Raw genomic sequence first — 19511 nt, forward strand, 5'->3', positions numbered from 1 at the left:
AGTGCGGATCCGCAAATGTGGATGCGGACAGCACATTCCGTCCCCATAGAGAATAAATGGGTCCGCACCCTTTTCCGCAAAATTGCGGAAAGGATGCGGACCCATTTTGCGGACGTGTGAATGGAGCCTAAAGAGGTCATAGTGTTCATAGAACCAGTTCTATAGTGCCCACATATATAGTGCTCCTATAACCAGTACTAGAGTGCCCATATATACAATGCCCATATAGCTAGTACTAGAGTGCCCATATATACAATGCCCATATAGCCAGTACTAGAGTGCCCATATATACAGTACCCGTATAACCGGTACTAGAGTGTCCACATATATAGTGCTCCTATAACTAGTACTAGAGTGCCTATATATACAGTGCTCCTATGACCAGTACTAGAGTGCCTATATATACAGTGCTCCTATGACCAGTACTAGAGTGCCTATATATACAGTGCTCCTATGACCAGTACTAGAGTACTCCTATAACCAGTACTAGAGTGCCCATATATACAGGTCCTTCTAAAAAAATTAGCATATTGTGATAAAGTTCATTATTTTCTGTAATGTACTGATAAACATTAGACTTTCATATATTTTAGATTCATTACACACCAACTGAAGTAGTTCAAGCCTTTTATTGTTTTAATATTGATGATTTTGGCATACAGCTCATGAAAACCCAAATTTCCTATCTCAAAAAATTAGCATATTTCATCCGACCAATAAAAGAAAAGTGTTTTTAATACAAAAAAAGTCAACCTTCAAATAATTCTGTTCAGTTCTGCACTCAATACTTGGTCGGGAATCCTTTTGCAGAAATGACTGCTTCAATGCGGCGTGGCATGGAGGCAATCAGCCTGTGGCACTGCTGAGGTGTTATGGAGGCCCAGGATGCTTCGATAGCGGCCTTAAGCTCATCCAGAGTGTTGGGTCTTGCGTCTCTCAACTTTCTCTTCCCAATATCCCACAGATTCTCTATGGGGTTCAGGTCAGGAGAGTTGGCAGGCCAATTGAGCACAGTAATACCATGGTCAGTAAACCATTTACCAGTGGTTTTGGCGCTGTGAGCAGGTGCCAGGTCGTGCTGAAAAATGAAATCTTCATCTCCATAAAGCTTTTCAGCAGATGGAAGCATGAAGTGCTCCAAAATCTCCTGATAGCTAGCTGCATTGACCCTGCCCTTGATAAAACACAGTGGACCAACACCAGCAGCTGACATGGCACCCCAGACCATCACTGACTGTGGGGACTTGACACTGGACTTCAGGCATTTTGGCATTTCCCTCTCCCCAGTCTTCCTCCAGACTCTGGCACCTTGATTTCCGAATGACATGCAACAGTCCAGTGCTGCTTCTCTGTAGCCCAGGTCAGGCGCTTCTGCCGCTGTTTCTGGTTCAAAAGTGGCTTGACCTGGGGAAGGCGGCACCTGTAGCCCATTTCCTGCACACGCCTGTACACGGTGGCTCTGGATGTTTCTACTCCAGACTCAGTCCACTGCTTCCGCAGGTCCCCCAAGGTCTGGAATCGGTCCTTCTCCACAATCTTCCTCAGGGTCCGTTCACCTCTTCTCTATGTGCAGCGTTTTCTGCCACACTTTTTCCTTCCCACAGACTTCCCACTGAGGTGCCTTGATACAGCACTCTGGGAACAGCCTATTCGTTCAGAAATTTCTTTCTGTGTCTTACCCTCTTGCTTGAGGGTGTCAATGATGGCCTTCTGGACAGCAGTCAGGTCGGCAGTCTTACCCATGATTGTGGTTTTGAGTAATGAACCAGGCTGGGAGTTTTTTAAAGCCTCAGGAATCTTTTGCAGGTGTTTAGAGTTAATTAGTTGATTCAGATGATTAGGTTAATAGCTCGTTTAGAGAACCATTTCATGATATGCAAATTTTTTTAGATAGGAATTTGGGGTTTTCATGAGCTGTATGCCAAAATCATCAATATTAAAACAATAAAAGGCTTGAACTACTTCCGTTGGTGTGTAATGAATCTAAAATATATGAAAGTCTAATGTTTATCAGTACATTACAGAAAATAATGAACTTTATCACAATATGCTAATTTTTTGAGAAGGACCTGTATAGTGCTCCTATAACCAGTACTAGAGTGCCCATTTATACAGTGTCCCTATGACCAGTACTAGAGTGCCCACATATACAGTGCCCATATAAACAGCAGAAGAGTACCATCCTATACAGCGCCCACATAACCAGTACTAGAATACCACCCTATACAGCCTCCCTTCAATGAGCACTAGAGTACCACCATGTACAGTCGTGGCCAAAAGTTTTGAGAATGACACAAATATTAGTTTTCACAAAGTTTGCTGCTAAACTGCTTTTAGATCTTTGTTTCAGTTGTTTCTGTGATGTAGTGAAATATAATTACACGCACTTCATACGTTTCAAAGGCTTTTATCGACAATTACATGACATTTATGCAAAGAGTCAGTATCTGCAGTGTTGGCCCTTCTTTTTCAGGACCTCTGCAATTCGACTGGGCATGCTCTCAATCAACTTCTGGGCCAATCCCTGACTGATGGCAACCCATTCTTTCATAATCACTTCTTGGAGTTTGTCAGAATTAGTGGGTTTTTGTTTGTCCACCCGCCTCTTGAGGATTGACCACAAGTTCTCAATGGGAATAAGATCTGGGGAGTTTCCAGGCCATGGACCCAAAATGTCAATGTTTTGGTCCCCGAACCACTTAGTTATCACTTTTGCCTTATGGCACGGTGCTCCATCGTGCTGGACAATGCATTGTTCTTCACCAAACTGTTGTTGGATTGTTGGAAGAAGTTGCTGTTGGCGGGTGTTTTGGTACCATTCTTTATTCATGGCTGTGTTTTTGGGCAAAATTGTGATTGAGCCCACTCCCTTGGATGAGAAGCAACCCCACACATGAATGGTCTCAGGATGCTTTACTGTTGGCATGACACAGGACTGATGGTAGCGCTCACCTTTTCTTCTCCGGACAAGCCTTTTTCCTGATGCCCCAAACAATCGGAAAGAGGCTTCATCGGAGAATATGACTTTGCCCCAGTCCATAGCAGTCCATTCACCATATTTTCTGCAGAAGATCAATCTGTCCCTGATGTTTTTTTTGGAGAGAAGTGGCTTCTTTGCTGCCCTTCTTGACACCAGGCCATCTTCCAAAAGTCTTCGCTTCACTGTACGTGCAGATGCGCTCACACCTGCCTGCTGCCATTCCTGAGCAAGCTCTGCACTGGTGGCACTCCGATCCCGCAGCTGAATCCTCTTTAGGAGACGATCCTGGCGCTTGCTGGACTTTCTTGGACGCCCTGAAGCCTTCTTAACAAGAATTGAACCTCTTTCCTTGAAGTTCTTGATGATCCTATGAATTGTTGATTGAGGTGCAATCTTAGTAGCCACAATATCCTTGCCTGTGAAGCCATTTTTATGCAACGCAATGATGGATGCACGCGTTTCTTTGCAGGTCACCATGGTTAACAATGTAAGAACAATGATTTCAAGCATCACCCTCCTTTTAAGGCCTCATGCACACGACAGTATTTTTTCCACTGTCCGCAAAACGGGGTTCCGTTGGTCCGTGATCCGTGACCGTTTTTTTGTCCGTGGGTCTTCCTTGATTTTTGGAGGATCCACGGACATGAAAAAAAAGTCGTTTTGGTGTCCGCCTGGCCGTGCGGAGCCGTCCTGAATTACAATGCAAGTCAATGGGGACGGATCCGTTTGACGTTGACACAATATGGTGCAATTGCAAACGGATCCGTCCCCATTGACTTTCAATGTAAAGTGTGGAGTCCCCATACCATCGGATCGGAGTTTTCTCCAATCCGATGGTATATTTTAACTTGAAGCGTCCCCATCACCATGGGAACGCCTCTATGTTAGAATATACTGTCGGATATGAGTTACATCGTGAAAACTCATATCCGACAGTATATTCTAACACAGAGGCGTTCCCATGGTGATGGGGACGCTTCTAGTTAGAATATACTACAAACTGTGTACATGACTGCCCCCTGCTGCCTGGCAGCACCCGATCTCTTACAGGGGGCCGTGATCAGCACAATTAACCCCTCAGGTGCCGCACCTGAAGGGGTTAATTGTGCGTATCATAGCCCCCTGTAAGAGATCAGGGCTGCCAGGCAGCAGGGGGCAGACCCCCCCCCCTCCCCAGTTTGAATATCATTGGTGGCCAGTGCGGCCCCCCCTCCCTCTATTGTATTAATAACATTGGTGGCACAGTGTACGGCCTCCCCCGGCCCCCCCTCCCTCCCTCTATTATAATAAGAACATTGGTGGCAGTGTGCGGCCTCCCCCAGCCCCCCTCCCTCCCTCTATTGTAATAAGAACATTGGTGGCAGTGTGCGGCCTCCCCCGGCCCCCCCTCCCTCCCTCTATTGTAATTAGAACATTGGTGGCAGTGTGCGGCCTCCCTCGGCCCCCCTCCCTCCCTCTATTGTAATAGGAACATTGGTGGCATCATACTTACCTGCTGGCTGCTGCGATGTCTGTGTCCGGCCGGGAGCTCCTCCTACCGGTAAGTGACCTCCTTACTAGTAGGAGGAGCTCCCGGCCGGACACAGACATCGCAGCAGCCAGCAGGTAAGTATGATGCTTCTACTATTGCTAAGTAACCATGGCAACCAGGACTGCAGTAGCGTCCTGGTTGCCATGGTTACCGATCGGAGCCCCAGCGGTTAAACTGGGACTCCGATCAGAACTCCGCTGCCACCAATGATCGGGGGAAGGGGGGGGCGGGGTTGGCCGCACACTGCCACCAATGTTCTAATTACAATAGAGGGAGGGAGGGGGGGCCGGGGGAGGCCGCACACTGCCACAAATGTTCTTATTGCAATAGAGGGAGGGGGGCCGGGGGGGGGCGCACACTGGGCCACCAATGTTATTAATACAATAGAGGGAGGGAGGGGGGGCCGCACTGGCCACCAATGAAATTTAAACTAGGGAGGGAGGGGGGTCTGCCCCCTGCTGCCTGGCAGCCCCGGATCTCTTACAGGGGGCTATGATGCGCACAATTAACCCCTTCAGGTGCAGCACCTGAGGGGTTAATTGTATGGATCACGGCCCCCTGTAAGAGATCGGGTGCTGCCAGGGAGCAGGGGGCAGTCATGTACACAGTTCGTTGTATATTCTAACTAGAAGCGTCCCCATCAATATGGGAACGCCTCTGTGTTAGAATATACTGTCGGATTTGAGTTTTCACGAAGTGAAAACTCAGCTCTGAAAAAGCTTTTATGCAGACGGATCTTCGGATCCGTCTGTATGAAAGTAACCTACGGATCACGGATGCCAATCTTGTGTGCATCCGTGTTCTTTCAGAGTATAAGGCAGGAGTGTGAATAATTATGTAATGGCCACCGAATGGTGATGGACTTAGCAACGAGCAGCACAGTTGGCTCAATGGTTAGCACTGGTGCCTTGCAGTGCTGGGGTCCTAGGTTTGAATCTGACCAAGGTCAACATCTGCATGGAGTAGTACATCTAACAGTATCAAGGCACAGTTCCAAGGACTACAACACAGTGCAATTCTTCCTCAAGCATGATATAAGGATAGCAGCAATAATGGAGGTTCTGCTAGTCCTCTCAGTCTTTCTAAAGTCTCTCTGCAACCCTTATGAGGTTCTTGGTAGATGTTCTTTCCTGGACTGAGGGGTACAGAATTAAGATACGACTGGACAAACCTTCTGGAGCTTGGAAGGGTGTGCTACAATATTCCCTCTGACGTTGGCAATGTCTCTATCAGCCTTAAAGGTGCACAATACCTTGCTGACTGACTCCAGTGCATGTTCTTGTAGGTTCTGGACCTTCTAATCTTCCTTCTTGCTTTCTATAGCACTTTGGAAAAAGCTGTGTTCTTAGCTTTAGTAGTCTCAGATATGATGGTTCTCTGGGAATCAGGGTTAATCCTGAGGAGCCAGCACATGTAGGTTCTCTCTGTTCCTCACCTGCCACGGACACTCCCGTGACAGGTGCCAGGAGATCAGAGAGACTGGCAACACGTGGGTTAGTCTGACTGATTCCTTGTGGATCTTTTTTGTCTGTGTTGTTTTGGTAATGACCACACCTCTTGCAGGTGTTGTTCATTTGGTCATTTAACTTCCCATATTTATTACTGCTTACCCCTTCTGGGAGTGCGGTTTATAGCTTCAGTTTCTGGACTCTGGGCTAGCTGGTTGTTGGATCTCGGTTGAGCTCCTGGCGCTGCCTTTGCTCCACGTGAAGTTAAGTGTCGTCTTCCCTATTTGTATTTTGTTTGTTGTATTTCCCTGTCTTTTGTATCTAGGCCTGAGGGAGACTCCTGTTCATCCTTCTGGTAGAGGAATAGGTTGTCTCGAATCCTGTCACTATACCAGGGCCCTACAGGGTGTGTTAGGGCTCTAGGTTCCTGTGTATGAACTTTCCTATCATTGAGGTCAGTTCATACTGATAGGTAGTCAGGACTTGGATTAGGGTTGTTCTAGATGGTGACCTTCTCCTTTACCCTAGTTTCCAGGCCTGTTCCTGTTTCCCACCCACACCGCATCTGTGACATTGCCACTAGACTCATGACTGACTAGGCACGGACCCAGTTCCTTCTCCTAGCAACCTAAAGGGGCTGAGTCAAGGTTAATAACCCTGACTTAGCCATACAGTACTATTAAGTAGGCAAATACAACAGATCAGAACATTTCAATATACCCAGATAATACCCTGATCTGGGGTATTACACAATGGATATGTGAGCCTCAAAACTGGACCATGAAGCAATGGAAGGAGGAGGTCTGGTCTAATGAATCACGTTTATATCATGTGGATGGCCGGGTGCATGTGCTTCTCTTACCTGGGGAAGAGATGGCACCAGGATGCACTATAATGAAGAAGAAGATAAAGCCAGTGGAAGCAGTGTAATGCTCTGGGGACCTATTCACTAACGGCAGGGGCCCCGGTCACACTGCAAAAATGGTCCAGGAATGGTTTGAGGGACATGACAAAGATCAAGATGGTGACAGATTTCCCATATCTGAATATGACCAGTCGTCTGAGGCTACTTCTATATCTGTGGCATTGTGATACGGCCACCAGTTCCGGCAGAGAATGTCGGGAATCTGGACACAAACCGCAGTGTGCAGTGATTTTTGTCCGGCCAATTCTCTACATTTATACAAGATCTCCGCCAGACCCTATTATAGTTAATGGGGCCGACAGGCATTCTGGTTGCATCCGGCAGTGCCAGATCTGGAGAATTCTGGCAGGCTGTTCTCTTCTGGAACAGCTGCCACAGATGTGAAACTAGCCTTAGGGATGTGTTGGGAAATCAATTCCGATCCATGGATTCCGCACCTCACCACTTACAGGACTTTTGTCCTATCCCTCCACCATTAGTACAATCTAAAGTTTATGAGCAACTTGACTTTGTTTTTAGACTTGGAATCAAGCTATGAAGTAGTGGGGGAGCGGATGGTGTGGATTAAAGGCGTTTTTTTCCGTGATTTTGATACTGACGACCTATCCTCTGGATAGGTCATCATTATCTGATCGGTGGGGTCCAACACCCAGGACCCCCGTCGATCAGCTGTTTGAGAAGGTACCGGCGCTCCCGTGAGCTCTGTGGCCTTCTCTCAGCTCACCAAGCACAGTGCCGTACAGTGTATAGTGGCCATGCTTGGTACCGCAGCTCACTTTAATGCATCTAATGTAACGCCCCAGAGTGGCATTACCACCTTTGCACCTCGCTACTGTCTTTATTGGTTAACCTCATGTCATTATGTGTATTTATTCTAGGTCCAAACACTGTGCATTTTTTTTATTTTGCAACTGTTATGTTCACGTGAAATGTGCCTGGGTTACCAGCAGGTGGCAGCAAACAAGGCAGAGCTATAGTTACATAGAGTGGAGCCTGCTTTTCCATTCTAATTCCCCCCCCCCCCCCCTCTGTGGTGTGGTGGGCGTGTCCCACTTGCTGCAGGAAGGGTGGAGGTCTAGTTAGAGTTAGTTCCTGCTTACCCCATGCTAAGGGAGGTTGTGTGGGGCCACATCCCTGCTGGACATGCCCAAGCCAGCTAGAGCACCTTCAGCTCTGCTGGATATGGAGGCCACAGCCTGAAGCCTCAGAAGCCAGGAAGTAGAGTTCCCTGGTACTACTTAAAAGACAGACTACCAAGAGAGAAGTTGCAGCATACGGCAAAAGCAAAGTTATACAGTTAGCCTGTAAGTACAGCAGAGCCAGAGAGCAACAGATGTAGCAGAGATGAGTTTGCCTGCCAGAGTTTTAATGCTAAAGCCTGCTGGAACCAAGAAAAAGTCTGTAACCCGTTTGGAGAAACGATTATGCCAAGTAAAGCTGTTATTGAACTTCATCACAAGGTCTGGACTCAATTTATTCTTCATCCCCAAGTTAACTACTCCCCTTATTTGCTGCTTTGAAAGACAGCGCCTGGGGTCCAGCGTATCCAGGTAGGAGTACCGTGACACATACAAAACAGTAAGGGACATTGATAGGGCCAGGGGCTATCCATAGTATTTAGTATATTGGGCAGACTAGATGGGCCAAATGGTTCTTATCTGCCGACACATTCTATGTTTCTATACCACTCGGCCATTCCTACACCTGGGTACCACCACAACACCATTTCTTAAAGGGACTCTGTCCCGTTGTTGCTTCACTACAACTGGCATCACAAATATTTCTTAAAGGGACCTTTTGCCGCCGTCGGACGTTGCACTAAGCTGCACCTAGGCTATGTGAGCGATGAATGTGATGTCCCTGGCCTAGGAAAATGCCGCAGTTTCTTCAAACAGCTGTTCAGGAGGTGTGCCATGTGTCAGACCCCCACAGATCAGAGGTTGATGACCCATCAGTATATTTTACTCCAAAAAAAAAGGAGTCTAACCAGTTTCGGCTGTCTAGACCTAAACCAGATTTATCATAGTGCCTCAGGCCGGATGATACATGTGGAGCAGGAACAGACACTTTTCTCTGACTCTATACCAGCTATTGGTTGGCTTAGCTTAGCACAGGTTTTTACACCAGAATTTTACGCCTTTTTCATGTTGCACCATTTTTTTACGCCTTTTTCAAATTGCACCAATTTTTTGGACACAGATTTGGCCCAGACACATAGGTAAATCTGGTCCATTGTGCAACACCTGGTGCCAAAAAAACGGATCTGGATCCTGACTCTGACCTATGCAGAAAGCTAGATAGAGAGCTGCTAGTAGATAGCGTCCTGCTGGCAGAGGTCACATCATGGGAATATGGGGGGTTCACAAGGAGGGAGGGGAGACCTTGCTGTGATTACTGGCAGGGGGCTGCAGGAAGGGGGTGGATGGATGCCCCTGCTGTGATCACTGGTAGAAGGATGAAGGTCCTGCTGTGACTACTCAGGAGCACAAGGGGAGGGGAGTGTAGGATACTTTACCACTAGAGAAGGGGAGGAAGGACTACATGGTTGTTGGGCAATGGACAAAGTATCAGAGGACATGTAAGGCTGATAGATATGAAGATGATATAATGGCGGTCTGAGCACTATATTCTATCTGCATTGTGATTTGAGATCTACAACTGTGATGATCAGATCATTTTACACATGGACTATCTAGTACCTACCAACACGGGCGGAGGTCTGATCCCGCAAGTCACCTACAGGCTCAGCCAGCAAGGCTAATTACAGCAAATGCTAAACTGTGTGCATAACGAAAGTGGCAGTAAATTAACCCTAGAGGGCAATGGAAGGGTCAGCAATGGTAAAAATACCGACCATTTTACTACAGGGTTATCCTGTCCGGACAGGTCAGGATAACTGGCAGCTGTCCTACATCTATCTCTTGCCAAAGAAGCTTCACAGACGGCACCAGGGTGCACAGACATAGGTGAACCGTCCATGAATAAACCCCTTCAAGGCAAAGCCCTTTTTGGGTACATGGCTTAAAGTTATTGGAAACAACAGCCTACACTTGTAGCACAGGAACTTGCAATCTACTGCTTCCGTATAAATGGTAGAACTTGATATTATCCCCCATTAATGGAGCGATTTACTGACTCGATGGCCTAAGGAGCTCAGACTGACGAGCAGAGCGGCGTCGGTGTCCTTCAGGTCCCTCACAGACGTATCACAGTAGGCTGGGGATCTCATGTAGTTTTTACTTATCTCTCATGTATAATCCAGTTGGTGCACTGGGCAGTAGGGGTGCACTTTAGAAATACATTGAAAACAATCTAGAGTGTCATGCAGAATTTTGCGCACTCCTTTTTAAATTACATGTTCCTTAAGTATTAATACAAAGACCACTGACCATTCTTCTGGCGGGATAATTATTCTGGGCCCCCCCACCTCTGAAGAATGGGGAAGCTGAACATATGCTGGCGAGTGACCAACTTAGGCTACTTTCACACTTGCGTTCAGAGCGGATCCGTCTGATGTCTGCACAGACGGATCCGCTCCTATAATGCAGACGATGAGATCCGTTCAGAACGGATCCGTCTGCATTATAGTTTAGAAAAAATTCTAAGTCTGAAAGTTAGTCAGACGGATCCGTCCAGACTTTACATTGAAAGTCAATGGGCAACGGATCCGTTTGAAATTGCGCCATATTGTGTCAACTTCAAACGGGTCCGTCCCCATTGACTTACATTGTACGTCTGGACGGATCCGTTTGGCTCCACGCGGCCAGGCGGACACCCGAACGCTGCAAGCAGCGTTCGGGTGTCCGCCTGCTGAGCGGAGCGGAGGCCAAACGGTGCCAGACTGATGCATTCTGAGCGGATCCGCATCCACTCAGAATGCATTGGGGCCGTACGGATGCATTCGGGGCCGCTTGTGAGAGCCTTCAAACGGAACTCACAAGCGGAACCCCGAATGCTAGTGTGAAAATAGCCTTACACCATCGCCTTATTAAAAGCGTCAGCCCAGTCTGAGACCACCACACCCGATGTATCAGGGGTACTCACCTGGCAAACCACAGTCTGAATCGGGGCTTGAGATGCCAGTGTAGGTCTAATATCAGAAGCAGAACTAGTACTAGGGTCTGGTGTAGTGTCTGGACACTGTGCACACTGCTGTCTGGAAGTGAAGAGAACCTGGGAGTATATATATTCTTTTTGTCTTGCCTGGGGACTGAATTTTAGGAGCAGTTCTGGTTAATTTTTAAGGGTCATCCATGTGCTGTCCGAATATGTGCGGCCTTTCCACAAATGATAGAATGTGTCCTATTCTTGTCCATTTTGCGGGTAAGAATAGGCATTTCTATAATAGGGACCTGTAAAAGTGCAGGATGAACACGGCCATTATCTGTATTTTGCGGATCTGCAGTTGGCTGGCTGGAAAATGGCCGCGGCCATGTGCATGAGGCCTTTTAGTGATCTGGTGTCTGAATTAATTTTATGGATATGGTCTGACATCTGATTAATTTTAGTTGTCTGGCCTGAGGTCTTAATTTTAGAGGGTGGTCTGGGGTCTGACCAGGTCTGGTCTAAGGTCTGATTCATGTTAGGTGGTGGTCTGCAGTCTAAATTTTATTTTGAGAGCCTGAGATAATCAGGGGTAGTCTGGGTTCTTAATTTTAGGGTTTGGTTTAGAATGTGAATACATTTTGAAGGTCTAGTCTGAGGTCTGATTAATTTTAGGTGTCTGGCCTGAGGTTTTAATTTTCTGGGGTCTGATTTAAGCCTCATTCACACATCAGTGTTTCACGGACGTGTGCTGTACGTGTTCTCCATTGGAAGCCTTATTGCAAGAGAATATGGGACCTCAAATGAGGTACCGTACAGAGTTTCTACAGCTCTGGACAGCAGGAAGGCCATGTGTACGATGCCTTAAGTGTCCATTGTATTCCAGTTCGGGACGACTTGTAAACAACGTGTGCAGATTATAGCCATAGGTCAACTGCTGCCTCCATTACCCCCCACCGATTCATTGTTTACTGCAGTGTAAAGATACTGTATAATTGTCTTGCATGGAGTTATCACCAATGCAAACGACATAGGTGCAGTTGCTTTCACTCTAATTTGCAAATAAAAAGCAGCAGAAACTGCCTCCTGCTTTAGTTTAATAGAAAGCTGTGATGTATAGTGATACTGCCCGTACTGAGAAAATCCCTTTTAACTCAGTATTACCTGGATGAAATTCATATCTAGTGCTGGTTGACAGGACTACACCCTCTATCCAGGGACAGGAGGACCCTGTGCTTTTTGTTATCTACTTTGATGTAGGAGGAAAAGACAAAAATGTTTGGGTCAGTTCCAGATCTTCGTTGCATGTACCAGTTTACACCATCCATGGTCATTGGGAATAGAACCAACTTTTAGCAGAGCCTTGGTAACTACAGAAGTGCATTAATGGTACCTATGTCCTAGTTATTAAAGGGGTCGTTCCAACATTTTTGTCTATCCTGTGCATTATTTCTGTGAGGTTGTCCTCTAAGACCACTATCAATCACAAGAACGGGGGTCTTCAACTCCACTGTGTGAATGTAGCTTTAGTGCGCATGTCTGTCCACCACTCCACTTCTGTGGGACTGCGGAGCATGGTGCTCAGCAATATCCAGCAGTCCCATGGAAGTGAGTGGCATGGTGGTCACACATGCACACTTTGCTCCATTCACACAGTAACTGGTGGTGGTCCCAGTGGATAAAATCCCAGAGATCATGCATTTTTATACCCTGTGGATAGGTGATACACGTTGTTCTTGGGTCATCCCCTTTAAGTGTCATGAAGGCTGTGTTGATTTCTGGTGACCATATGAGTAAGGTTTCTCCAGAATGTCTTGAGTTTGGGTCTTCAGGCTTCTCGAAAACCATCTTCTCAGTGGTTCCCATGATTGCATCCATCTTGCTTTTTTCCTTCAGCTCTTCCATGCAAAATTATCTTTCCAAGAATACCGAAAAACCCCCGAAAAACTACTGTTTTTCCTCCTCTTGAAGTCTCTCACAGCACCTTCTCCATTTCTGGTCAACCTTAAATTTTGAGCATGAGTAAAATCCTTGAAGTTTTCCCAGGGTGCTGCAGTAGTTATTTGGTTGGTAGAAATAGAGTTGGTCACTGTGTCCTTCTCAACTTTCATTTCCCACCCCTGCGATTATTTATTGCCCTCCAGTCTGTGACAATGGCCGGCTCCTATTGACACAGCTGTTCAGGGAAGCCTGAGGAGCACAGGATTTAGCACATGCTGTGTGTAACTGTACGGATAACACAAAGCGGTCAAATGGGGCCAGATCTACAAACATGGCGTCACGTCTGCTGCAGAAACCAGCAGCAACGTCTCCCCGTACCTTTTTATGTCCTCCACTATTGCTTCATGTGTTTTACAGATTCTCGGGCCTAAACTCTACAAGCTAGGAGACGTCTCCGTTGTCTTTGTGCCGCATTGTCAACAACATGGTGCTTCGCACATGAATGGCTGCTGCTGGTGCATAGCTTATCCCATGTCGCCTGCTCTCCTAATAGCCGGTGATCCCTATTAATCACAATTGTGCCGGGCCCTTAGCTAAATGTATAAGCCTTCTAAAAGCTTGCAGATGCCAGGATACCATAGAGGCCGGGCACACCATTAGCTGTGTATTGTGGATGCCTGCGTAAGGGTCTGCTCAGGTCATTGCTACAACTACAATTCTGAGCTTGGCCTCCCATTCAGTAATTATCTGACAAAAGGAAGGAGCCGCTCATTCATTGCGCATTCTCTGGCTACAGAATGAGAAATCTGCCACGTGAGCCTGAGATATGGGGCTCTACGTCAAGTAAATTCACCATTCAGGAGTTAGGTAGCCTGCATGCTATTAGTTGGGAGAAACCATAGAAATGTCACACAAAAACTAAAAATATTTGTGTTTTGTGTGCTTTTTTTAGACGCCTTTCCAAAAAAAATCCAAAATCGCCATTCAAAAAGGGAAAAACACCACTAATAAAAAAAAGGTATGTTACATGCAAAAAAGTGCGTGCATTTTTACTGGTCTTTTTTCAGTGGCCGACCAAATTCATGTGTGAAGTGGGCCTTACCCTTACATGTGATATCGAGTCTAAACAGCCATTGGGTGGGAATATGGGGGGGGGGGGGGGGGGGGGACACTAGTATTATTTTTCCTTTTTGTTTTCTGTTTCTCTGTTTATCATATGTATTTGACATCTTAATGTTTTAGTTTTATGTATTTTTCTGCTGTGGTAGAATTTGTAATACATTTATGCAGATATTGAGGTTTTTGTACCTGCATATGTTATTGTCTTCCTTCCTAGAAAACAATAAAGAAAAAATTTATATAAAAAAATAACTACTTCTATCCAGGGTGCATGTGCATTAAAGCCTATTTCCACCTTTGCAACGTTTTTCCTTTGTCCCACTATATCTAAAATGAAGCAACTTTGCAATAAGTTTCATTTAAAAATTTCCCGTGGTTTTGTTTCTACAGCTGTTCTCCGGATTATGGGTCTTCATGGTAATGACTGCAAACAAATTCTGTGTAGTATAATCCTGCAGTCTAATTTGTCCCATACTTTGTGGTAGCGTATGTTTGGCAGTATGACTGCGGGATCTGACTACACAGAGCTTGCTTGTTGTCTGTTACTATGGAGACACCTAAGCTGGTCATAACCATTCCATAAATGTCGGATGAATCTGTTATTTTGAGCTGGACCAACTGACCATCTAAGGCCCCTTTCACACGGGCGAGTTTTCCGCGCGGGTGCAATGCGTGAGTTGAACGCATTGCACCCGCACTGAATCCGGACCCATTCATTTCTATGGGGCTGTGCACATGAGCAGTGATTTTCACGCATCACTTGCATCACGTGCTTGCGTGAAAATCGCAGCAAGCACTATTTTGTGCGTTTTTCACGCAACGCAGGCTCCATAGAAGTGAATGGGGCTGCGTGAAAATCGTAAGCATCCGCAAGCAAGTGCGGATGCGTTGCGATTTTCACGCACGGTTGCTAGGAGACGATTGGGATGCACCATTGTATAATGGGAGTAGGGTTGGGCAATATCAAAAATATTCCTACAATAACGATATTAAGAAATGTATCGCAATAACAATATATATCGCAATAAATACTAATTTAGAAGAAAAAAACACTTGGGGCCACAAGGAAATATTATACTGTATGGGGGGCAACAAGGGGACATTATATACTATATGGGCTGGCCAATGGGCAGGCAGTGGGCCACAAGAGTCACAGGCCCGGGTGTACAACCTTTATTTATGACACCCGGCCGTTAGGGTCTCTCACTCCTCTTCCCCCCACCTTGGCTTAGACATTGACTGCTGACAGACATTGCCCGCCTCTCTCCTGTGATCGGTCGATATCTGATTCCGACATCAGTCCTCTGTGGGCTGAGACTTGAATATGGGAGCGAGGTGGAGCCTGGGGCAGATTTAGAAGCGATCAACGCACGTGACCGCTCTTATGACGTCACCAAACTACGCAATATCACGCAGTATACCAGTATATCGCTCAACCCTACTTGGGAGTCCCCCCAAATAACAAAAAAGTGCTTGTAGATGCAAACTGAGAAACTACTATATGCTCTTTTAAGACCCCCAAGGATGTGCTAGGCTGCGCCACGGGCTTGCAGGTCATCTCCATTGACTTGATTGGGGAGGAGTACCAGTACCAGGTACACGTACAGTGTCTGGACAAGCAATGAAGTGGCCAAACAATTGATAGCTGGACTCCTAGTAGTTTTTTTTTTTTCCCCCATGGAAAACCGCTTTAATGGAAAAGTTCAGATTTTTTTTAATACTCCTATGGACAGGACAGCATGCCATCAGAATGTGCCAACTGTAAGAAAATGGAAGGTCATGCATAGCTATTGGGGTGGCAGCCTTCTTACTTGGGATATTTGTTAGTAACGTATGAGCATATGCACAGTCCTGAGAGAGCCGCCTGATGCAATCGGTTCATTTGAGGTCCAGAGGTAAATGGAAAGAATGAGACAGGAGCCCGACAGCTGCCGCTGGTGGTGGAGGTTACAGAGTCCAGCTGATGCAAGGCCCGTCGACATATTACATGCCTGTGAACTCAAGGACATTCACATTCCTCAGGGCTAAGACTTCAATATGCCGTCCAACTGGCTGCAGAGTGACCTGTTACTACCCGAACCACATTGCTCTCATAGATCACACCTAACTGTGGCCAGTCATTACACCCCCCACTCTCTATACACTGCATGCAGGTTTCAGTCATTGCTCACCAACACCCTTTGTGAAATCCAGCTGTCCTTCCCCAACCCCCTGGGGGACCTAGCATCATATAACCGCTGACACAGTAATAAGACTCAATTCTAAAGAAAGGTCATTTCCAGTAAGATAGTAAAAATAAATAAAAAAAATTGCAGCGTCAGAGTTTTTTTTTTGGCCTCCAGCAGTCTGGTCCTGATTTAAAGTGTTAAGAAACCTAAAAAATTGCCTTACTTTTTGGAGATGGCCCCGTTAAACAGGATAAGCGGCAATGCTACGGTATGTTGGTAACTGCCGCCATGGGGCAAACTCATGATGCAAAAAATGCAAGCGGTAACATCACAGCACTGCAGAAAGTGTTCATCTCTGTCCTTTCACTCTTGGGTATGCACACTTTTGAAACCAGGGGCACATGTAAAAGCAAGAGCGCTCATAGTAACTTGCCTGCAGGATGGGACAACACACAGGGCTTTCTTGTGGTCTGTAACTGCGGACACAAACAGGTCTGCATTGGAGCAACTGACCCAAAACAGTCGTTTTTTTTAACGCCTTTGTGTCCACCAATATGACTTTTTACTTCGGTCACTAAGGGGCCTTAGGTTGTAACTCTGCTTTTTTTACAGCCCGTCTAAGTACTGGATGGGTCTCCCATGGGAGCCAAACTCCTACTCCTACAGAATCGCTGATCTGGCCAATTTAACCCATTACATGCCGTGGAAAATAGTCTCCCTCGGTCTTCCATCGACACCACACATATAAGGTGGCGAGGTGCCGATGTCAGTGCAGGCCTGCCTCAAGCGCAGGCACCAACAACCTGCGGCACTCCAGGTGTTGTGCAACTACATCTCCCATCATGCACACTTGCTTGGCTGTTCTCTGAACTCCCACAGAAGTGAAATGAGCATGCTGGGACTTGTAGTTCCACAACAGCTGGAGTGCCAAAGGTTGCTGATCCCTGTAGTATAGTGTATTATATGGTCAGTACGATTCTGATGGGCATATACTGCAGGCAGACTTGGGAGCCTTTATTTATCCCACCTGGGGGGGGGGGGGGGGGGACAGGAAGACACTGAGAAGGAGCCGGATTCTTCCTGTCCCTACCTGGATGGAGACGGGTCATCTCTCATGGTATGCCGTCATGAAGGATGAAAGGGAAAACATGTATTGGCGGCCATTAAGGGGCTAACAGGAACTAGGCCAAAATGTAGAAGCTGTGTATAAACAAATACACCCTTAGCTTCCATAGAAATTTATGGCGGGTGCTGCCAATTAAATACCCTTAAGTAATTGATCATCAGGAAGTTGTGAGCTCTTCTATAAAAGCAGACGTTTTGGCAGTTTGCTTGTCTGGAGCATTCAGGTGTGTGTAAGGAGGGAAGACACCAGCAACGACCTTAGAGAAGAAGTTGACGTCCACCAATCTGGGAAGGGTTCTAAGGCAATTTCCAAACAATCTGAAGTCCATCAGCCTTCAATCCAGTGAGAGAGATTTTATTCAGAACTGATAAAAGACAGCTGACCATCTGCCCCGGAGTGGATGTCCCAGCAAATTACCCCAAGGTCAGACCATGCTTCAGGCCTCAGCATGTTAAATGTTCAAGTTTATGACCGTACAATTAGAAAACAGACTGAACAAGTATGGCTTGTCTGAAAGTGCTACCAGTAGAAGGGCCTCTTCTTTCAAATAAAAAAATAAAAAAAAAAGAACACTGATTTATGGCTTAAAGTAAGGAGAAAGAATGCGCTAAGAGGGTGCTTCCCCCCCCCCCCCCCCTGCTAGAGATAAGTGGGGGTCTCGGCAATGTGGCGTCCATTTTCTGTATACTTATTCATCTTATATCTATGTTTAACCTGCGCTTACACAAGAGGGGGATTTAGCCTTGGAAGGCAGCAATACAAATTCCACAATGGGCCCCTACTCCCCCTATGCTGACCATTCTTTTTCTTATCAGAAAACCAAACATAGAAACTCGAAGCTTGTGTACAATAGGACAGGTTCTATTGTGTTGGTCTGTGTCTAAATATGTGCACTGCTCATTTCAATAAAGAGACCACTTTGTCGTGACCTCCCGAGCCGGCTCACTCAATTTCAGAAAAATTAGGACACCGCATGACATCAGAAATGTCGGTTTGCGACAACAGCACTCAGACCCCTACCTATCTAAACGTTTGATACACCCCTATGACATATCAAAAAGTTGACTGCAAAGTTGCATCTGAACAAACCACAAAACTTCCGGGACAATGGGGGACATTTATTATCCTGAAATACACCTATATTAGGCGTATTTCAGCGCAGATTGCGGTGCAGCGGTTAGCTGCGTCACAATCTGTGACTTTTCTCCGCTCGCGCCAGGTCTAAAAAAGTGGGCGGGGAAGGTCCGTCTAATTCATCATTTTGTACGTCTGTTGTAGGCGCAGAAAAAGGTCTAAATCTAAGACCGCTCGGAAGCTGTCGTACATTTAGACTGGCGCTGAATGCGCCGAAGTTAAGTAGAGGACTGCACCTCTTCATAACTTCAGTGAATCCACCGCCAGATACAGGGGTTATAAAGACCGGCGTCTAAAACGCCAGTCTTAATAAATGACCCCCAGTGTTCCTAGGACAGATTAGACTAAAGTGGAGATGCTTGGCCATAATGTACAGCACCACGTTTGGCGCAAACTAAACACCTCATCCCAACTGTCAAGCATGGTGGTGGAGGGGTGGTGATTTGGGCTTGTTTTGCAGCCAGTGTGTTGACCATGTGGGATGTATGGACATCTATCCAACAGCTAAAGTTTGGCCGAAACTAGGTCATGAAACAGGACAATGATCCCAAGCAAACCAGGAAACGTACAGCGAAAAAATTAAATAAAATGGAGCTTCAATGGTCCAAAGTCCAGACCTTAACCCAACTGAAATACTGTGGCGGCACTTTAAACCCTTCCTGACTAGCGCCATACATGTACGGTACTGGAAGGCGCCCGCTCGTAAGGTGCCCAGGACTAATGTATATTGTCGATCACTTACTTTTAACCCCTTAGGTGCTGGAGTGCAAAAACCTGGAAGCGCATGCTTCTGGGTTTGTACTGGCTCCCCCTAGCAAGGATCGGGGAAGCCGGAGTGTGTGCGGCAGCCTCTATATTCATGATTGATACGAGGCTGCCGCACATTAGTTTCTATGGAGCCCCTGTCTGTGGCAGGGCTCCATAGGAACATAGTAAAATCTTTATAGACTCTAATGCTAATGCATTGGAGTCTATGAATATAGCAATCTGATGATTGCTTGTTAAAGTTCCCTATTGCAACTATACATTTTTTTTTTATCTAAAAATTCATTTTACCCAAAATCAAAATACATAAACAATACAAAAAACAAACAA

Source organism: Bufo gargarizans, chromosome 2 (genome assembly GCF_014858855.1).
Source record: "Bufo gargarizans isolate SCDJY-AF-19 chromosome 2, ASM1485885v1, whole genome shotgun sequence".
In the NCBI taxonomy this organism is placed as follows: domain Eukaryota; kingdom Metazoa; phylum Chordata; class Amphibia; order Anura; family Bufonidae; genus Bufo; species Bufo gargarizans.